General features: G+C 44.7%; 1 protein-coding gene across 2 annotated transcripts in view; it reads right to left on the bottom strand.

Moving 5' to 3' along the window:
* The window catches only part of FAM163B (family with sequence similarity 163 member B), a 92,271-nt gene that overhangs the window by 8,670 nt on the left and 60,155 nt on the right, over positions 1 to 23,446 (bottom strand). The window lies entirely within an intron of this gene.

Genomic DNA, 23,446 nt, shown 5'->3' on the forward strand with positions numbered 1-23,446 from the left:
CTAAAATAGAGAAAAGGTAAACTGAAGTAAAAATCCACCCCATCTCTAAATATTTCTCCCTAAAAACAGGAAGCAACCAATACAGCAGCCCAAGTAGAAGAGCCGGAAAGCACTTGGTATTAACTTCTCTACCTACACTGAAGGTACATTCTTCTTAGAAGAGACTCAGTAGGGCTTTATAGAGGGAAAGCAAGATTAAACACCTTGTTTGCAATGGGGTCCCAAGGAGATAAAGTGACTTGCCCTAGGTGGAGCAGAGCCAGAGGTCCCACACAGTATTTAGTGGCAGCTGAAGAAGTCTGAAACACATGTCTTATGGCTGCTTCTGACTCACAGCCTTATGTTTTAACCAGAAGACTACTCCTTACTCCCAAATCCTTTGAATAGCTACAGCCTGATCTCAGATTGCCAGGAATTGTATAGGGTTGACCTGTAATTATAAGGACAGAAGGTAAAGGAGAGAGAACGAGGGAGATGACATGCAAGAGAAGAGGAGTGGTGGGAAAGCAGGGAATACAAGAGGACTGAAAGAAGGAGAGGAGCATATTTTTCCCAAATGCTTTCTAACTACTTAGCCCATATGATGAACAATGGGCTTATAATGGAGTACAGAAAATTTTCAGTTCGATGTGGTTTACTTGGTTTTTAGTAAAGCTTTTGATACGGTCCCACACAGAAGACTCATGAACAAAATGAGAAGCTTGGGAGTGGGCCATGGTAGTAGAGTGGATTGCAAACTGGTTAATTGACAGGAGGCAGCTTGTAATGATAAATAGAACTTACGCTGAAGAAAGAATGGTGATAAGTGGAGTGCCACAGGGATCGGTTTTGGGACCGATTCCATTCAATATCTTTGTGAGCGACCTGGCGGAAGGGATAGAAGATAAAGTTTGTCTATTTGCCGATGATACTAAGATCTGCAACAGAGTGGACATGCCTGAAGGAGTAGAGAGAATGAAAAGTGATTTAAGAAAACCTAAAGAGTGGTCAAAGATTTGGCAGATGGGATTCAATGCTAAAAAGTGAAGAGTCATGCATCTGGGGTGTGGCAATCCAAAAGAGCTTTATGTGATGGGCGGTGAAAGACTAATGTGCACGGACTGGAAGAGGGTCCTTGGTGTGATAGTGTCTAATAATCTGAATATGGCGAAGCAATGAGACAAGGTGGTAGCTAAAGCCAGAAGAATGCTGGGCTACATAGAAAGAGGAATAACCAGTAAGAAAATGGAGGTGGTGATGCCTTTGTACAGGTCCTTGGTGAGGCCTCACTTGGAGTACTGTGTTCAGTTCTGGAGCCTTTATCTCAAAAGGGATAGAGACAGGATGGAGGTGGTCTAGAGAAGAGCTACCAAAATACTGTGGGGTCAGTATCAGAAAACCTATGGGGAGAGACTGAAGTATATGAATATGTACATCCTGGGGGGAGAGGAGGCACAGGGGTGATATGATACAGACCTGAAAGGTTTTAATGATGTACAAATGTCAAACCTTTCCACTGGAAATAAATCAGTAGAACTATGGTTCACGAAATGAAACTCCAGGGAAGACGTCTCAGAACCAATGTCAGAAAATATTTCTTCATGGAGAGGGTGGTGGATGCCTGGAGTGCCCTTCTGGAGGAGGTGGTGAAAACCAAAACAGTGAAAGAATTCAAAACTGCATGGGATAAATATTGTGGATCCCTAAAGGCTAAAGGATGGAAATGAAGAAAAGAGTGCATGAAGTAACCAATAAACCTTGATACTGGTGATGCAACTCCATCTTTGCTCTCTGCTTCAACCTCAGGGGGAAAAGGGGATTTGGATTCATACAGTGACCAACGAGGGCCGCGACTTTTATGGTCTGGGGAAACAAGTATGGGGGTAACTTGTTGAGGCGGCAGTTATTACCCTTAACCAATAAGCCTTGATAGTGTTGATGAAATTCAAACATTGCTTTCTACTTCAACAGCAAAGCATAACAGGGAATTGGATTCAACAGCAACCAATGAGGGCCCTGACTTATACAGTGTGGGAAACTGATAAGCATGGGTAACCTACATGGCGCAGCAGATATTACCATAAGCTTACTGGGCAGTCTGGATGGACCTTTTGGTCCTTTTCTGCCGTCATTTCTTTGTTTCTATGTAAGAACTGTGATAGTGGGGCCAGGCCAAAGCCCTCCTTAGTCCAGCCACCTTTCTCAGCCCATTGCAAGCAGCAGCTGCTTAGGAGAAATGAGGAAGAAATAGGACAAGTGTACAGTTGTCTATCTTTCTGCCCATTCTTTCTTCCATCTACTGACACACCGTTCTGTTTTCTAGAAGTCATGGCGTAGGGGGTGCACTGAAGATGGGCTGATATCCTAGTTAGAATATATTTTTTGTTAATTTTTCTTTCGGCACATAAACATTGTTTTGAAAATTACCCTCTTCCTGGATTAACTTTCAGAAGATGCACTCCCTCTATCAGGTCAAAACAAAATGTGAAATAGCAATTGTACATGCTCTCTCCACTTCTCTTGGCAATGAGTCTCATAAGTTCAGTCTGCATTGAGTGGAGAAATGCTTCCTTTTGTTTGCCACTGTTCCACCCAGGTGGGGGAACTGACAGCTGTCACCCACCTGATAGTTTAATTGGGTGCCCCTTAGTTCTTGCATTATTAGCACAGTGAATAATAGTTCTCTGTTTATTTTCTTTATATCTTCCTGGATTTTATGCACCTCTAGCAAATCTCCCTTCTTTATATCTTCCTGGATTTTATGCACCTCTAGCAAATCTCCCTTCACTCCTCTCATTTCTAACTTGGCTGAAGGTCATCTCCTGCACTTTTAACTGAATTGGGCTGAGAGCAAAAGCCCAAACCAGAATTAACTAAGTTCAGAAATGTATACAGGAAGTAGCTGTGGCAATATACAGCTCTTCCTATCTCTCCGTGAATTTAGCTTCACTACCTAAATCAGCTTCCTCGTACATGAAGAGCAACAAAGATGATTTGGTGTATAAACAACTTTTCTGTGACAAGAGTCTCCAAACAACCTTAGAATATGTGCATATATTATTCACATGGTAACAACCACATATCCAATATATCTGCGCATGTATGTCATACAGCTTGCACAATGCAGTTTAGAAACAGATCATGCCCTCCCCCTAGTGTCTGATCTGCAGTACATCAATGCAGATTTAACACCAGCCTCCACCATTGGGGCCTTCTTCGTATACTATTGATGGGGATCTTCATTTTCAGGGGTGGAGGGGGGTTCCCAGGAATTTATCAGGGTTTACTATGACCAAAAAAAAAAAAAAAAACCAACCCAGGAGAAAAAGCAGTGTAAAAAAATGACATTTTGGGGGTAAATTTCACAGTTTATTTTGGCGGACAGAAGCCAAACAGTAAAACAGTGTTTCCTAACCAGTATGTTTTCAGACCTGAGCAGGTGTGCCACAGATAAGTCACCACTGCCTGATGCTCATATCCAGACCAGCACCTCGGCTCTGCTCTCAGCACCTCGCAGCAATAAGAGCCACCAGCGTAATCATGTATGCTACCTCCTCCTCGCTACAGCATGAACCATGGCATGTGGTGATTATTAATTGGCAGCATGCAGGGTGTGGATAGCTGGGCCCTGCTTTGTTCCGCACACACGCAGGGCACGCAGCACCTCATCTTCCTCCTCCGACTCCTTCCTATTATCCCCAGGCTGAGTGAGACAGGGAGCATTCACACCGAGTACTGGATCTGACTCTATCTAGGTGTTGGGAGCAGCAGCAATGGAGGAGCTCTGGCTGCCCACATCACACCGATTTCTCCCTTCTCCTGCACTTGTATATAGGTAGAACTGGCCCATTGTGATCAGTTCATGTGCATCACTGCTCCCTCTCTGTGATTTAAAATTTAGAAGAGAGATTGGTGGGGTTTTAAGTGCTTCCATATGCCCATATGAGTCCTTTCCATTTCCACATTGCTTGCCCTGGTGTGCCTCACATTTTTGTTTTAATATAGGTGTTCCTTTGTGCTTGAAAAGATTGGGAAGCACTGCAGTAAAACATTAATAAGCAGATTCTCCCACCCACCCTCTCAGCAGCATCCCCATCTCTACCCTCCTCCCCTGCCTCATATGTGTCCCCCCCTCTCCCCACCCCCAATGAGAATCTCTTTATCCCTCTCTCTTTCCCCGACCCCCCCCCCCCCCCCACTGCAACGGCGTTTCTCTTCACCAGTGGTGCTTCCAGACTTGTCCCCTCTCCTTTAGCAGCGTGCTTGCTGAGGCTTCCCTGCTCTGCAGCACTGCACGTCTGCTTTTGTGCGGGGCCGGGAAGCCTGCCTGGAAGTGCTTCCAACGGGCAGGGCCGAATTCAAATGCCACATTGGCAGCACCGGAAAACGGACATTCAGCTGCTTGGGGAGGGAGGGAAGAGGGACTTGAAATGCTACATTGGTGGCACTGGAGGGCGAGTGCTTTCGTTGGTGTGGGGTGGGACCTGAAACAGCACATATTTTGGCTCACACTGGCTTCCAGCAGTGGCTTACTACCAAAACTGTATCTATACCTTCAGAGCTGTAGATAAAATATTTTGCAATGAAAAAAGTGTGTTAATGTGCATTTTTAATGCATGAAATTCCAGTGCCTTAATATGCTATTCATTAGAGCAGTGGTTCTCAACCAGTGTGTTGCCAAGAACACACAGGTGTGTCCCCACACTACCCGGTCCCCCCTTAACCCAGCAGCTCCCTCTACTCAAGCAAAATAGGTCCTCCGCCCGGACTTAAAATGCTGATAGCCCGGGCGGAACGCTGCAGGACAGCTGGAGTCAGGGGCACTGGCATGCTCTCTTCTTCCCGCCCCCCGCGGCCCAGAAGAGGAAGTGGTAAGCAGAAGGTGCATGCGTGGGAAGAAGAGGCCATGCCAGTGTGGTCAGCATCGGCCCGAAGAACTGAAGAGAGGCGGGGCCTGAAGAATGATCAGTGCAGCTCGGAGAAAAATGAGGAACGTCAACCCTCGTGGCCTATGGGACTCCTTTCTCCACAAGGGCTGAAAATGAAGGAGGTTGCTGCTGCCTTTAGAGTTGGGAGGAGGCTGTGGCTGCCGCTAGTTCGGGGGAGGGGGGGAGAGTGAGTGAATGAGCAAGCATATATGTTTGAGATCCTGTGTGAGCATATGTGTGTGTGTGAGTGAGATAGCATGAATATGAATGATTGAGAACCTATATATGTGAAAGAGAGTATGTGTGTGATTGAGAACCTGCACGTGAGAGAGAGAGCATGAATGGAAGTGTATGACTGAGAACCTATATGTGTAAGTTTGTGATTGAAAACCTGTTTGTGTCAAAGAGTATATGTGTGTGATTGAGATCCTTTGTGTGAGAGAGATCATGTGTATGTATGATTAAGAGCATGTGTGTCTGTGTGTAATTGAGAGCATGTGTGAAAGTGAGAGAAAGAGAGCGCATGTGTGTCTGTGTGTGATTGAGAGCTGGTTTAGGTGAGGGAGCATGTGAGTATGTGATTGAGAAATGCGACAACCAGAATTGTACACAGTATTCCAGGTACGGTCTCACCATGGAGCGATACAGAGGCATTATGACATTTTCCGTTTTATTAACCATTCCCTTCCTAATAATTCCTAACATTCTGTTTGCTTTTTTGACTGCTGCAGCACACTGAGCCGCCGATTTTAAAGTATTATCCACTATGATGCCTAGATCTTTTTCCTGGGTGGTAGCTCCTAATATGGAACCTAACATCGTGTAACTACAGGAAAGGTTATTTTTCCCTATATGCAACACCTTGCACTTGTCCACATTAAATTTCATCTGCCATTTGGATGCCCAATCTTCCAGTCTTGCAAGGTCCTCCTGTAATGTATCACAATCCGCTTCTGATTTAACTACTCTAAATAATTTTCTATCATCTGCAAATTTGATAACCTTGCTCATCGTATTCCTTTCCAGATCATTTATATATATATATTGAAAAGCACCGGTCCAAGTACAGATCCCTGAGGCACTCCACTGTTTACCCTATTCCACTGAGAAAATTGACCATTTAATCCTACTCTCTGTTTCCTGTCTTTTAACCAGTTTGTAATTCACGAAAAGACATCACCTCCTATCCCATGTCTTTTTAGTTTTCTTAGAAGCCTCTCATGACGCCTTCTGAAAATCCAAATACACTACATCTACCGGTTCACCTTTATCCACATGTTTATTAACCCCTTCAAAAAAATGAAGCAGATTTGTTAGGCAAGACTTCCCTTGGGTAAATCCATGTTGACTGTGTTCCATTAAACCATGTCTTTCTATATGCTCTACGATTTTGATCTTGAGAATAGTTTCCACTATTTTTCCCGGCACTGAAGTCAGGCTCACTGGTGTATAGTTACCCGGATCACCCCTGGAGCCTTTTTTAAATATTGGGGTTACATTGGCCACCCTCCAGTCTTCAGGTACAATGGATGATTTTAATGATAGGTTACAAATTTTAACTAATAGATCAGAAATTTCATTTTTTAGTTCCTTCAGTACCCTAGGATGCATACCATCTGGTCCAGGTGATTTGCTACTCTTTAGTTTGTCAATCTGGCCTACTACATCATCTAGGGTCACAGTGATTTTGTTCAGTTCGTCTGACTCATCACCCCTGAAAACCATCTCCGGAACTGGTATCTCCCGAACATCCTCATTAGTAAACACGGAAGCAAAGAATTAATTTAGTCTTTCTGCAATGGCCTTATCTTCCCTAAGAGCCCCTTTAATCCCTCTGTCATCTAATGGTCCAACCGACTCCCTCACAGGTTTCTTGCTTCGGATATATTTTTAAAAGTTTTTATTATGAGTTTTTGCCTCTATGGCCAACTTCAATTCAAATTCTCTCTTCGCCTGTCTTATCAATGTTTTACACTTAACTTGACAATGCTTATGTTTTATCCTATTTTCTTCAGATGGATCCTTCTTCCAATTTTTGAAGGATTTTTTTTGGCTAAAATAGCCTCTTTCACCACACCTTTTAACCATGACGGTAATCGTTTTGCCTTCCTTCCACCTTTCTTAATGTGTGGAATACATATGGACTGCGCCTCTAGAACTGTATTTTTAAACAATGACCATGCCCGTTGAACACTTTTAACCTTTGCAGCTGTACCTTTCAGTTTTTTTCTATTTTCCTCATTTTATCAAAGTTTCCCTTTTGAAAGTTTAGTGTTAGACCTGCAGATTTACCATATTTTTTGCTCCATAAGATGCACCTGACCATAAGACGCACCTAGGATTCAGAGGGGGAAAATTAAAAAAAAAAATTTGTGCTAAACCAGCTCTGTCCCTGGGCATCTGTGTGTCTTATGGAGCAAATTCGGGGAGGGCATAACATTTTTTTTCTCCCCATTTTGTTTTAGGGTCTGGGGAGGGCCATTTTGGTCCACTCCCCAGATCAGAAAACTTTTATCTTTCTCTGGGAACCCCCCCCCCCAAAAAAACCCCATCCCAACCCTTTAAATTAATTAACAACCTCACCCTCCTGACCCCCCCAAGACCTGCCAAATTAATTAACAACCCCCACCCTCCTTACCCCCTCCCCAAGACTTGCCAAAAGTCCCTGGTGGTCCAGCGGGGGTCGAGGAGCAGTCCGGGAGCGATCTCTTGGACTTGGGCCATTGGCTGCCAGTAATCAAAATGGCGCCGACGGCCCTTTGCCCTTACTTTGTCACAGGGGCTACTGCTGCCATTGGTTGGCCCCAGTGACACAGTAAGGGCAAAGGGTCGTCGGCACCATTTTGATTACTGGCAGCTTCCGGACCGCTCCTGGACCCCCGCTGGACCACCAGGGACTTTTGGCAGGTTTTGGGGGGGGGGGGTCAGGAGGGTGGGGTGTTGTAGTAAATTAAGTTGGCAGGTTTTGGGGGAGTCAGGAGGGTGGCGGGGTTTTGTTAGATTTTTAGTTTTTTTTATGTTCGCTCCATAAGACACACATACATTTTCCCCCCTCTTTTGGGGGAAAAGAAGTTTGTCTTATGGAGCGAAAAATATGATAATTATTATCCCCCTTCCAGTTATTAGTTTAAATTTGATCATGTTATGATCACTGTTGCCAAGTGGCCCCTCCACCATTACCTCTCTCACCAAATCCTGCATTCCACTAAGAATTAAATCTAAAAGAGCTCCTTCTCTTGTTGGTTCCTGAACCAATTGCTCCATGAAGCAGTCATTTATTACATCCAGGAACTTTATGTCTCTAGCAAGTCCTGATGTTACATTTACCCAGTCAATATTCGGGTAATTGAATTCTCCCATTATTATTGCACTGCCAAATTGGTTTGCTTCCCTGATTTCTCTTAGCATTTCATCATCTGTCTGACCATTTTGTCTAGGTGGATGGTAGTAAACTCCTATGATTATACTCTTACCCAACACACATGGGATTTCTACCCATATAGATTCTACTGAGCATTTGGTCTCTTGTATGATCTTTATCCTGTTGGACTCTATACCCTCCCCGACATAAAGTGCCACACCCCCACCAAGTTGATCCTCCCTATCATTGCGATATAATTTGTACCCTGATATAGCACTGACCCATTGGTTACCCTCCTTCCACCAAGTCTCTGTGATGCCAATTATGTCAATCTCATCTTCTGCTCTGCATGAGGAGAGAGTAGGCAGCCATGTGTGTGTGCATGTAATCCTGTTTCTAAACTCACTGCACTGAGCCTGTGACGTCCATTTCCTGCAGTGTGTGTGGCTAACCCTCTCATAGGATAATGGATACAAGTCACCAGGGGCAAGCTGTGCTGGCCACCAAGGATGGGCCTTTCTGGCTCAGACTGTAACCACAGGGCTGCTTGAAAGAAGGGCTGCTTCCAGTTCTACACTTGAAGTGCCCAATAGTTAGGGTCCTTCATTTTCAGTTAAAATCAATTTTTCACCCATAAATTCCTGGGTTTTTCCAAAGGTGACTACTGGTTTAAACTGATTTTCACCCTAATTTTAGGTTGACTAAAGAGCTGCAGATTGCAGATTTTTGCAGTTATATGAGCCATATTAAATTACAATGTGTGAATTACTATACAATTGCATTTTTATTCAGCTCATTTCAATATATTTGTTCATACAGATTTCTGCAAAATAACTTGTCGTAAATGTCCAGGCCATTTAACATGCATTAATGCATTAGCGCCACTTAGTAAATAGATCCCTACATGACACAGCTGTCTGCTGGTCTAGACAAGTAATGCACTTAGGGTTTTTTCAGATGTACAGGGCAACATGCACATTTTAGCCACGTTTAAGAGGTGGCATTCCTGAGGCTGTTTAAGTTGGGGGAAGGAAACGTGAACAGACACAACATTTTCAAATCTACGCGAGTACTTTTCAAGCAAAAATCTACCCGTGCAAAATTTGGGTGCATGTAACCAATAGGTAGGTACTTTGTTCCTGTGGCAATTTTCAAAAGGGAAGGTATGTACACATTTTCCCTTTGAAAATTGATGCAAAGATCAAGTATAAAAAGTACTTGCTCCTTGGTGCCTATGGGAAAAATGCTTAGTGCAGAGGGACCTATGTTTGAGTAAAATGTAATTTTATGTTTCAATTGCAACTGGCTGACCATCTTACAACTGTTTTGGCTAGAATACTTGTATTTGCTATTGGTATATTTTTAAATTGTACATCCTTGTCAACCTTTATTATACTTTTGAATCTTTCACTGTAAACTGTTTTGATGTTCTTAAATGATTCTGCAGTAAATCAGGAAATAAACTTAAAGACAATCTCCAAATGGGAGTCAACAGTATACAAAATGCCATGTGAAGTGGGAGTGGCAGAAACAGCGTGCTGTGGATTGAATCAACAAGCCAAGGGCACCCGATCTGCTCAGAAACAGCGTGCCGTGTACCAAATTAACAACCCAGGGAAACAGCATGCCCCAGCCTGAATCAAACACCCAGGGCACCCATCCTGCTTGGAAGCTGCGCCAGAGTCTGTTGATCCCAGTCCAGCCTCATCAACTTCAACCATCTTCAGAGCCACAGATAGGATAATCAGGAAAGACCATTCTCCTTGACTGCAAGGGACTTCCAATAATGAGGAGGTATTTTTGTGAGAGTAACTAGTAGCTGTAACTTGTTACTTTAACAAAAAAAAAAAAAAAAGGTAACTTATGTAACGTTACACAAACGTAGACATACACCACTTGAAATGCCAGTTAATGTCCTAGAAAGAATGGACAGACTGTGGTATATTATAGCTATGGTAATTTTTCTGTATTGATTTTATATAATCATACCATGCTATGATGTCAGCAGCCATGGATCAAACAATTATACCATGCTATGATGTCATCAATCACAGAACAATTTACTGCTCTTTGGGAGTGGAGGGTAAGGGTTTACAGCTTGAGGTGTAGTCATTCAATTCATAAAATGCTCTCTTAACTTACTCTCAATGCCAGACTGTACCTTCTCTGGAAGACAATCATCCTCCAGAAAAGGTCCTTCCCTTTCAGAGACCTCAATGGCATTCACCCTCTTACATTTCAGAATGCCACAAAGGTCCCCTATAGCCACGGGTTGTGAATCAGATAATCCCTGAGGGGTGGGGTATTTACTGCCAGTTAATACTCGGCCTGTAGAGGATAAAAGTCAGAGACAAAGCTGAAGAAATGTAGACAGGGTAGTAACTGCACTAGCCAGAGGGGAATATTGCAATCTCAAACTTGTTTCACATTTTTTTTTAAATCTAGGAACAGAAGCTACATTCACTTTGAACAGCTATGCCAGTGAAGGGAATTAAGCTTTAAGCCAGTCAGACATCTTGTGACAAAAGTGAACCATCTGTTCCATTTAATAACCTTTTCTCCCATTCCAAAACTAATGTCACAACATATTATGTGAAATGGGCAAAGAGTAATATAACAGATCTGCCATAATAAGTAATGAAGCTCATACTGACGGGGACTGGTATCTTGCTGCTCTGAATGCTTTGTCAGCAAAGATTTCATAATTACTTTAACCCATAACTCAAGCAATGCTGCACCATCCATCCAGTGTGGCCGAACAACCCCCACCCCCACACACCCCTCCCCCTTCCCCAGTAACCACATTGTCCATATCCAGAGAAGCCTTTTCTCAGTTCTTTATTCAGCGGATGAAACGGCCACAGCAGCCTTATTTACCATACGTAAAGTGCAAATGTAAATGGGATAAACGATGTGCTGGACCATGTGCATGTTATTGGTAATAACCAATAACATGCACATGGTCCAGCCCTTCACTGTACCCCTACCGGCAAGGGGTGGGAACATATCCCATGCAAACTGAAACTTTCCAACTAATCTCTCAACTGGTGAGGCAGTGGCTGGCTGCATCCCACTCCGTGAATGCTGCCACTTAAGGGCATGCCACAACAGCCGCTCTATGCTGTTTGCCTTCGCCTCACTTTTTTTTCGGCCTTGCCCAGGCCACCCCTACCATGGTCTGAGTAAACTCTAGAATCTTGGCATTGATAACGGCCCAGCCGCCCCCCTCCCCCACTTTTCTATTGGGGACCTGGGATGATAAATTGCCCATGGCTGTAACCAGCCCAGGCGGCCCCCTATCCGATATCGAATGAGCATAACTGTTCAAGTTGCGCCCCCTTCTTGTGCGGCTGCTGTGGCAGCTCCTCTACCCACTGCCTGTGGTCCTTGCTACAGCAGCCTTTTGAGTGAGGGGTGGAGCTTCTGTAGGCTATCTCACGCCCAAATGGTGCTGCCTCCCCACCTGCCCGGCTTCTTTAATGTCTCCAAGGACCCCCTGTTGTACATCAGAGGAGTGGCCAGTTCAAACTGCCAGGATGGTCAGGATATTTGCTAGCCCTGCCCCAGTCTCCCACCTTTCCCCCTCCCCTCCCCCCCAGCTCATTTCTGGCCATGCCTACACTCCCAGGTGGCAGCTCTGGCTACGGGATCCATGCCCCTTGCAGAGGCTGGGCCTTCTTTGGCTCTGTGCCCAGGTCATAAGGTTAGCACAAGGGCATTTCCGTCCCTGCCAAATAACAGAGATGGTGTGAATGAGGTTGTGATGGCAAATTCTAGTAGCACTGACAGCCAAGATATAGTTGCGATGGAGAAGGTACAGAGAAGGGCAACCAAAATGATAAAGGGGATGGAACAGTTCCCCTATGAAGAAAGGCTGAAGAGGTTAGGGCTGTTCATCTTGGAGAAGAGACGGCTGAGGGGGGATATGATAGAGGTCTTTAAGATCATGAGAGGTCTGGAAAGAGTAGATGTGAATCGGTTATTTACACTTTCGAATAATAGAAGGACTGGGAGGCATTCCATGAAGTTAGCAAGTAGCACATTTAAGACTAATCGGAGAAAATCCTTTTTCACTCAACACACAATAAAGCTCTGGAATTTGTTGCTAGAGGATGTGGTTAGTGCAGTTAGTGCAGCTGGGTTCAAAAAAGGTTTGGATAAGTTCTTGGAGGAGAAGTCCATTAACGGCTATTAATCAATTTTACTTAGGGAATAGCCACTGTTATTAATTGCATCAGTAGCATGGGATCTTCTTAGTGTTTGGGTAATTGCCAGGTTCTTGTGGCCTGGTTTGGCCTCTGTTGGTAACAGGATGCTGGGCTTGATAGACTCTTGGTCTGAACTAGTATGGCAATTTCTTATGTTCTTATGATAAATAAAGGTAGAGGGATGCCCCTGCTAATTCTGTGAGGGGTTTTCATCAGCACACAGTTCACAGAAAAGCCTAGACCAGTGCTTCTTAACTAGTATGTCGTGGGTATTTCTTTCTTGTAATGGTGGTGGTGTTGGCAATCAGGGGCATGTGCCCGATTCTACTGGCCAGGGCCCAAACCTCAGGCTGCAGAAAACAGCCCTCTGCTTCCTGCTTCAGCCTCTCCCCTCCCAAGCGGCATGCAGGAAACAGAGAAAGGGATGAGACTGGAGCACAGAGGAAACCAAAGAGGCTGGAGCAGAAAGAGCCAAGAAGAGGCCCTGCTCCAGCCAGTCCCTCTTTTGTCCTGTGGTAAAAGGAAGCGCATGGGGAAGGGGGAGCAGAGAATGGGGTGGAGGGAGGGGGGGGGGGAGAGGGGCTCTTTGTCCTGCTGAGTCATTTCCATCCCTTCTTCTCTTTTCCTCAGGGCTGCCTGTAAGCAGCAGGGAGGAAGCTGGAACAGAAACAGCTCCAGACCACTGCTGTGATTTGTGGGGACTGACAGGTGGATGAATGCTGAAAGTAGACTGAAAAAGAAGGGGATGAATGTCAAAACGGCTAGGGGCAGTGTGAGAAGGCATGTATGAGGGCCAGCTTTAAGCTGGGTATGCCCATAGGCAATGAGGGGTGGAAAGAGGATGAACCATACCTGGGAACTTTTGATTTCCAGTCACCCTGAGACTGTCAGGGAGTAGCGAGGTGGGGGAGGGTAGGCACACAAAAACATTGTCTTACACATGTACACTCTAATACTCTCACTTGTTCACTCACACCTTCATTCACAAATATACCCTGCTTATTCTCACTTCTCTCCCTCTCTCACACACACACACACACTTCTCTCCTTTTCACAGCCTCTCATCCATACCTACCCTTGCTCTAGTCCTTGGCAAAGCCTTTATCGTGAGAATACCCCAGAGGATCCTGGGAACAAAGAAAAGGAAAATCCTGTGGTAGGAAGTGTGAATAGTTGTTTTAAAAAATAAATAGTAATAAATACATTTTACTTGGAGGTTTGCAAGATGCCCCTTGCAGTGGACGCTCAGGCTGGAAACTGGGGCTGGCCCCTGAGTGGCATGGCCTTGGTGTTTGGGAAATGGTGAAAAGGGCACACTTGGGGTGGGGAGCGGTGGTGGTCCAAAAAAGAAAAAAGAGGGCCACCCGTGGACCCCATCCCACCGGCGGTGAAGACAAGAAGATCATGAGATCAGCATGGAGAAAGTACTAGCTCCGTAAATTTTGAATACTGTGGGGGGCTGGAAGAGAATAAGCAGCAGCTGAATGGGTTCCCCTCCTGCTCCTGGTTGGATCATGCATGAGCCTCTTCTTGCCTTTGCCACCGGTGGGATGGGGTCCACTGGCGGTGCTCAAGTCCTGTTTTCTTCCTCTGCACTGGAGTTTTCAGGTGTTGACTTGGAGACCTGGCAATTCGTTCACAATTCCAGAGCCTCTGGGTCAAATCCGGAGAGTTCCCAAGTATGAGGATGATAGCCCTCCCACCCCCATAATCCCACATGCTCAAACCTTCTCCTTTCTTCTCCCCACCCTCATTCCTCAACTCTTAGCCAGTTCCAGATCTGCAGCAGCAGCAACCAGAAGTTCAGTGCGGGGCCTCCTGCAGCCACTGTGTGCTGACAGGTCCTGCAGTGCCCCATCCCCTCCTCCCACATTGGATTCTTGTTATTATGGAAACCTACGTGAGGAGCGGGGCATTGTAGGACCTGTCAGCACACAATGGATGCTGGATGCCAGATGCCATATGCCATACAGGACTGGTTCTTCCATTAGGCAAACTAGAGCTTAGGGTGCAATAATTTTGTGGGTGGCAAAATTCCATCAGCATCAGACCCAGAGAGGGGAGAGCCAATACTGCCAAAGATGGGAGCTGCCACCAACAGATAAACTGGGGATTGGGGAGGGGGGGGGGGTGCATGACCGAAGTTTTGCCTAGGGCACCAAATACTCTTGCACTGGCCCTAATGCCACAATGACAAGCTCAAATACTGTACTAGAAAGACAGCATTAATGACACTCCGGGGCCTATAATAATCTGGTACCACAGACAGTTGCTTATGCCTAAATCTGGGGTGGGGTGAATATAAGAAATGCTATACTGGGTCAGACCAAATGTCCATCAAGCCCAATATATTTTCTCCAACAGTAGCCAATCGAGGTCAAAGCATCACAAACAATAGGTCCAATCCATCTTTTTCATAACCAGGGATAAGCAGTAGTTTTCCCACGTTCTCCCAGCATCCCCCGGGAGAGGACTCCTGAGGTCACAGTAAGCGATCCAGGTTTCGAACTCCAAAACCCCAGCTTCTAGAGGTCCTGCATCCTTTGCAGTAGAAGAAGACCAGAAGGCTCATCTGCATACTGCTCTCAGCATCCCCCTAGGAAAGGACTCCAGAAGTTACAGTGAGCGATCCAGGTTTTGAACTCCACAGCCCCAGCTTCCAGAGGCCCCGCACCCTTTGCAGTAGAAAAGGACCAGAAGGCTCATCTACATACTGTTCCCAGCATCCCCCGGGAAAGGACAACAGGGGTCACAGCAAGCGATCCAGGCTTCGAACTCCACAGCCCCAGTTTCCAGAGGCCCCACACCCTTTGCAGTAGAAGTGGACTGGAAGTGCGCACCAAATCTCTCAGTCTTTTGAGTGAAGATCAACTTAATGGTGGTTGAAGAGGATTGGTAAGTATAGCTTTGGAAATTCTTAGCACTTATAGTTTGGAGGCAGGTTTATTAGTGGGATATATTCTTTAGAGTTTGTATGTTTCTGAGATAATAAGCAAGCCAAAGGGAGTTAATTCTAGTGACTAATTTTCCCAGCCACCCACCTCTAGTTCAACCCTTGAATTTAGGCAACAGGCACTTTCTCAGTAAAAATCAATCAGGCTCTTTTCTAAATCATACTATTGCACAAGCAGATTGTGATAAATTGCAGGAAGACCTTGTGAGACTGGAAAATTGGGCATCCAAATGGCAGATGAAATTTAATGTGGATAAGTGCAAGGTGATGCATATAGGGAAAAATAACCCATGCTATAATTACACAATGTTGGGTTCCATATTAGGTGCTACAACCCAAGAAAGAGATCTAGGCGTCATAGTGGATAACATATTGAAATCATCGGTTCAGTGTGCTGTGGCAGTCAAAAAAGAAAACAGAATGTTGGGAATTATTAGAAAGGGAATGCTGAATAAAACGGAAAATGTCATAATGCCTCTGTATTGCTCCATGGTGAGACCGCACCTTGAATACGGTGTACAATTCTGGTTGCCGCATCTCAAAAAAGATATAATTGCGATGGAGAAGGTACAGAGAAGGGCTACCAAAATGATAAGGGGAATGGAACAGCTCCCCTATGAGGAAAGACTAAAGAGGTTAGGACTTTTCAGCTTGGAGAAGAGACGGCTGAGGGGGGATATGATAGAGATGTTTAAAATTATGAGAGGTCTAGAACGGGTAGATGTGAATCTGTTATTTACTCTTTCGGATAGTAGAAAGACTAGGGGGCAGTCCATGAAGTTAGCATGGGGCACATGTAAAACTAATCGGAGAAAGTTCTTTTTTACTCAACGCACAATTAAACTCTGGAATTTGTTGCCAGAGGATGTGGTTAGTGCAGTTAGTATAGCGGTGTTTAAAAAAGGATTAGATAAGTTCTTGGAGGAGAAGTGCATTACCTGCTATTAAGTTCACTTAGAGAATAGCCTCTGCTATTAGCAATGATAACATGGAATAGACTTAGTTTTTGGGTACTTGCCAGGTTCTTGTGGCCTGGATTGGCCACTGTTGGAAACAGGATGCTGAGCTTGATGGACCCTTGGTCTGACCCAGTATGGCATTTTCCTATGTTCTTATGTTCTTACTGAGAGTTTATTTATCCCCTTGAAGGTTTCTAGCAGATTAATTAGTGAATACACCTATAAATTTAAAGTACTCTAATTCCAACACCCTTAGCAACCTAAACTTCACTAGGAACTCAACAAAATTAAGATGAAGGCAGCAGTCCAGCAGCAAGAGGGTGATTTTCAGTCTTTTGCATCGAGTGTCACATGTATGATTTTTTTTTACCACTGGTGAGAGATCATATGTGTGCACCCAGTGCAAAGAGCTCCTGGCTCTCAGAGAACGAGTCCGAACTCTGGAGGCTAGAGTGGCAGATCTGGAGAAGCTAAGGCCGACAGAGAGGTACACTGATGAGACCTTCAGGGACATACAAACATAGTAGCCAAGTCCCAATTCTAGTCTAGCAGCCCCGGTACTGCCTTGGATCAGAAAGATCTCCCAGTTGGATAGCATTGCCCTAGTGTAGCAGGAAGTGATCCTGTAGCAAGGACCTGCTCTCCAGGTAATGTGTTGTCCTCTCACACAGTTTCACACAGTCTGCCCAGGAGGGAAGGGTTAGGTGGGCCATCATAGTTGGTGATTCAATTATTAGAAATGTACATAGCAGGGTGGCTGGTGGGCGTGAGGACTGCCTGGTAACTTGCCTGCCTGGTGAGAAGGTGGCGGACTACAGTGTTGGGGAGGAGCTAGCTGTTGTGATAAATATGGGCATGACATAGGAAAATTTGGGAGGGAGGTTCTGGAAGCCAAATTTAGGATTTTAGGTAGAAAGCTGAAATCCAGAACCTCCAGGGTAGAATTATCTGAAATGCTCCCTGTTCCACATGCAGGTCCCCAGAGGCAGGCAGAGCTCCGGAGTCTCAATGTATGGATGAGACGATGGTGCAGGGAAGAGAGTTTCAGTTTTGTAAGGAACTGGACAACCTTTTGGGGAAGGGGGAGACATTTCTGAAAGGACGGGCTCCACCTTAACCAGAATGGAACCAGGCTGCTGCACTAACTTTCAAAAAGGAGATAGAGCAGCTTTTAAACTAGAACAAAGGGGAAAACTGACAGTCACTCAGCACTGCATGGTTCGGAGGAATGTATCTGTGAAGGATACTAATGAAACAGGAGAGTTAGGGCATCCCAACAGAGAGATTCCAACAAAAGCAAAAGTAGCCCATGTGCCTATAAGTAAAGAATCACCTAAGCTAAAGAATTCCAAATAATCCATATCAACTGAAAAGAAGGTTGTTAATACAGACAAAAATCGCACTTTGAAATGTCAGTATGCCAATGCCAGAAGTCTAAGAAGTAAGATTAATTAATTAATTAATGTATTTATTTATTTATTTTTATATACTGCGGCACGTTCGGAACATCACCTCGGTTACATGTAACAGTAAATCAGCAACAGGCTTTACAAGTAACATATAAGGGAAATAATGTAGCAACAGGCATTATAGAGTAAACAAATATGGTAACAGAAGAGAATTAACCGATGGAATTATTTACAGTAAAGAAAATGGGGAGTGGCAATGTGATGAGGGGGGGTAAGGGTGGAGTAAGGAGGAGGGAATTAGAGGGGGGAGATAGGGAATTCAAGGGGGAAAAGAGTAACGGGAGGAAAGATTTCTAAGCTAATAATAGGAGGAAGATATTAGGGGGGTAGAGCTTGGGAGGGAGCAGGGGCAGGGGATGTGATCATTGAGCATATTAGGGGGGTAGAGCTTGGGAGGGAGCAGGGGATGTGATCATATAGAATGTATAGCAGTATAGAATGTATGTTAGAAAGATGGGAGAGTTAGAATGTAATGTATAGCAATGAATGATGAGATAGTCATAAGTGGCATCTCAGAGACCTGGTGGAAGGAGGATGACCAGTGGGACAGTGCTATACCGGGGTACAAATTATATCGCAATGATAGGGAGGATCAACTTGGTGGGGGTGTAGCATTTTATGTTTGGGAGGGTACAAAATCCAACAAGATAAAGATCATACAAGAGTTTAAAGATCATACAAGAGCCTTCATGGAACAATTCATGGATCATACAAGAAAACATGGCTGAAACATGGCCATGTTTTGCCGAAAACAAGGCCATGTTTCGGCAAAGCGTTGCCTGCTTCAGGGACTGCGGGAGAAAGTTCTGCTGTGTCCGTTTTACGGGTCCACAATCAAAAAGCGATTTTGTTTGCGTGTATTCTATTCTCTTAAAGTGAGCGACGCCGTCATCTTCTGTTCCGTGAAGCAGGCCTTCATCTTCAGTCCGTGAAGCAGGTAAGCTTTGCCGAAACATGGCCCTTGTCGGGCAGGCGGATCCAAGCCCATAAGAAGCAGTAATGGCGGCAGCCTAGATAAGTACAAAAAAAGTAAAATGCTAGATGGGTCGGACAGACAGCTGGGGAGAAGTGGAATTGTTGAGCACAATGGACATTAAAAACGCATTTAAACATTTTAAGTAATTAATAAAGAGTAAAATACGGGGCTATCAAGAGGGACAATCACACAGTGGTTGTCTTTAAACATAGCCACCACACATTACCACAGAGCAAGGGGTTCCCTTGATGTGTGGATGTTGGAGTTGGTTGAAGAATAGGAAGCAGCAAGTACAAACAGACAACACACAAGTGTTGTGGAAGGATTTAACATCAGGAGTACCACAGGACTCGGCCTTCTGTCTTCTGCATTTAATATTTATATACAGCCTTTAACCTCACTGTGGCCTTCTCTTGCAATAATTGACTTTTTGTCTGCAGATGACATTCAGTTTTATTTGCTATGTCTTTCTGATGACTCACTGACACTGAGAAATCTTCAAACACGTATTTTTGCATTGGAGGGTTGACCAACTATGAATGAGCTACTTATTAAATCTACAAAAAAAAGGTTTTGCTTTGGATCGGAAGAAAATCCCCAAAAATGATTTAGTTAATTTTAAATTTGCAGGAATTACTATTCCTATTATATCTGAAGACAAAATATCTGCTTTACTGACGAAATTGCAGGGATTCGCGGAATATAACAATTTATATTCTGACGCAACTATTTTAAATTGTAATGTAGTCGCCATTGTATTGGAAACCAGTGTAAAGCCTGCAGTTAATGAGAAATATATTCTGTTCGTTCTTTGCAATCATCTAGCCAGACTCTGCTGGCAATTCCTAACTTTTACAGCAAATCCATTCCAGAACCTTTTCATACATAGGCCCGGTGCTGTGGAATGCTCTGCCCGAAGAACTTAAGAATGAGAGACAATTCAGGGCATTTAGAAATAAGCTTAAGATATGGTATTTCTCTTAGGTGTATCAGCAGCGGTAAGACTGGTAGAGGGGCAACGTAATACTGTGAGGTGCAGTTAAAAAAAAAAAAGGTTTTAAAAGAGAAATATTAATTTAATTTTTAGGTTTTATAAATGCCTGTGTATGTAAAAGTTAAGTACTGCATAATTGTATTTTAATATGTATATAAAATATTGTTACCCCACACCAAATGTTCTTTGAAGGAGGTTGCAGGCTATACATTTTTTTAAAATAAATGTTCAAAAGGGTAAATAACCTTTCCCTATTGACACATTCCACTCCACACAATTTTAGAGACCTCTAGCATATCTCCTCTCAGCTGCCTTTTCCAGGCTGAAGAACCCCTTTCCTCATAGGGGAGCTGTTTTATCCCCTTTTATCATTTGGTCACTCCTCTCTGTCCCATTTCCAGTTCCACTATATCTTGTTTGAGATGGGGGTGACCAGAACTGCATACAATATTCAAGGGACGGCACAGAGGCATTATGATATCTCACATTTTACTTTTCCATCTTTAGAACAGGCAAGGCAAAAATAGTGAACATTTTGGGGACGTGCGGGGGAGTTGGGTGCTGGAGAGAACCCAAGGAGGGGTGAATGCTGTCTCTTCCCTGTCTGCTTGAAGTTAGCAATACAAACTCAGGCTGTTTGGCAGCCTTTTCCTCCTCCCGATCCACGCCGTCATGTATTTTACAAAAGGAGTGAGAGGACCAAGGCTACAGTGGGGAGGCAAAGGGGGTAAAAGACAGCCAGGACAGGGGGTGCGTGAGAAACATGTGGGCTTATGCGTGAAAAGCGTGGCAAGGAAGTTACAGGGGCACAAGAGTAGGAGGAAGAGGTGAGAGAGAGCTGAAGGTGAGCGTGGCGGTGATGGAGGGGCAAAAGGCAGCCAGAGGTGGTTTTAAGGTGTGTGAGTGGGAGAGAAGCAGAGGTAGTGAAGGAAGACGGGAAAGAGGGTGACAAAGAACTAAAAGTAATAGTGGGATGGTGGAGGGGTGACAAGCACAGACACAGGGGTGATGGGGGTGTGACAGCCAGGGAAAGATATTGGTGGGAAGGGAGAGTATGCAAGGGGATGAAGTGGGGGTGAAAATGAATGAGAGAGAGGACAACTGGAGGTGACGGAGGGGATGGAAGAACATGAAAGAGGGTGAGCAAAATGAAATGGTTGAGGGGGGAGAAATAGTCAGTGTGGGGATGATAGAGAGCCAGAGAGAAGTGGCTGTTGGGGGAGATGAGATCCAGAAAAAAAAGGAGATGATAAGGAAGCAACCCGGTAAGGGAGAGCTGGAGAGCTGGGAAGGGCTGCTGTTGGATCAGGGAGAACTGGGAACCAGAGTCTCAGGTTCACCCTCTAGAAATCTGGTAACATCCCCCTCCCTACCCCCTTCCCATTGGCAGGAGAAAAGCAGCACGTTTTACCGGGGGACGCCCCCTCTGATGTCTGACTGTGAGGGGACCCATACGTTTGCTGGACTTGCTGACCCTGCATAAGCAAGGCCATCAGAATGAGGCGCTTATGGGTAAAACAAATTCTGCCTTTCTCCAGCTGGCAGAACCAGCTTTAAAAGTTGTGCGGTCATACAAGGCACCACTGCTTCAGGGGCCCTGCCAGCCGTAGCACTCCAGAGAAAGGGAGAAAGCTCCCCCTGCTACAGAAAGTGCTCTGGCTGCTTCGAAGGGAGGCTGCCACCAACTGCAGTACTCCCAGGGGGACACTCATCCCCCTTCTACCATGAGATGTGCCATCAACCACAGCACTCTGACACATCATTCCCGGTTTCTACATACAACACCACTGGTAACAAAGCCAGCCCTGACTGCCAGTAGGGACTGGAGTGCAGGGTTTAAGAGCATGCAAAATTCAGTTTGGTGTGCCACAAGGATTAAGCAAACATGAAAGTGTACCATGAAATAAAAAAAAAGCCTGAGAAGCACTGGCATAGACTAATTATTGCCACTTTGAAGAGGCCATTTTTAAAAAAATGCATTCATCTTATTGAAAACTACTCAGCATGCAAGAACAGCAGCAGCATATGGGCACCTATAAGCAAAGCAGTTCCTGCTCAGACTGCCTTTACATTTGTTCCCAATTTCATGCTCCACAGACTCTTACATTCACACAATGTACACACTAACACATGTTCCTAGCAAAAGCAAGGGGAAGAGTGCAAGGCCCTCACAGAAGAACATTGACACAACTAAGCCTCCATGTGGCAGGCTCTAGTTATCACGCAACTGTGCAAGGCTTTGCACCACTATAGCTTCTTCACATTTTAAATCTTTACTTGCTTGGTGTATCCTCTTTCTTTACCACCCTTGTCTTATCCTTCCCTCTCTCTTTCCTTTCCAACCTCCCTCTCCTCCTTTTGAGAAATCTCAGGGACACAGAGCGACCCATTACCAAATGGTCCTTCATGTATGGTGAAAATGGCTTTAACCTGAGGCAGAAATGCGGGAGTGAGAAACTGCACTTCAGGCATTCAATAACAGTAACAAGGGAAATGCAGTTGACTTCAGTGAGTCCCAACAACTTGAAATAAATTTCAAAATGCACTTTTTATTGGCGGCAACTCCATTACTTACACAAGCACAATTTACACAGGGTCCCCCGACACGGACCATTGTTTCGCCAAACGCAGCTGCATCGGGAGGGACTTTAAGCGGGGTTCATAAGCTTATAAGCACAGCTTCAAAGGGAGGCTGCGAGCGTAACCAGCCCGGTGACGCGCATAAAGCCCTGGGACGCGTGTAAGTCCCGGGGCGGGGGCCAGAGCCCTCCGACAGAGCGGCCATTGCCACTGTGTTGGAGGATCGCGTGCCGCTGTGTTGGAGGATCGCGCGCCGGCCACCTGCACGGAGGCACGCACACATGTACGCCTGTACGCAACCTTTTAAAATCTACCCCAAAGCTTCTGCCTCAATAAATCCGTTGGTCTATAAAGACTAACACAGGCTTCCCCTCCAGAAGTTTTATCAGCCTGGTCACAGTAAGGATTGATCTGAATATTTAACTTCAGTATAAAATACCTGCACTTTCACTCATCTCCTGCTACTGTTGTCTCTTGGTTATTGTTCAACAATATTGGTGAATCCTTGGAATGAATTAAATAAAGTAGATATTTGGTTTTTTTTAAACAATTCCTATTTGTTAAAGATGAGCATTTACTCTTAATAATTTACAGTGGAGGTAATTTTCAAAGGAGTTACATATGTAAATGTAACAGTATAGTAGTAATTTTCAAAAAACCATTTACACACACACAAAGTGCATTTACATATGTAAAACCCAGTTTTATGAGTGTAAATTCTTTTGAAAATTATCTCCAGTAAGAATAAAATCATGGGTGTGGAGGCACCTGAAAATAGGAAGAGATCTCTCAATATGAAGTACTGTAAATCATGCATGTCACAAAAATAAGGCATTTTACAGGAAATCCTTGTGGCATAATTGAGTAAACTTAGGCTGGAGACACAAGGAACACTGACTCCAGCCTTCTTTCTTAAAGATTCCAGCTTTATTTATAACAGAAAACAGCTTTCACAAAATGTAACCTGCTTACCTCCAGCAGTATAACTCACACAGAATTCAGTTCAGGACAGAGATGTATCAGGAGCTGCCTTCTCCTG

The sequence above is a fragment of the Rhinatrema bivittatum genome, chromosome 8 (genome assembly GCF_901001135.1).
Source record: "Rhinatrema bivittatum chromosome 8, aRhiBiv1.1, whole genome shotgun sequence".
Classification (NCBI taxonomy): domain Eukaryota; kingdom Metazoa; phylum Chordata; class Amphibia; order Gymnophiona; family Rhinatrematidae; genus Rhinatrema; species Rhinatrema bivittatum.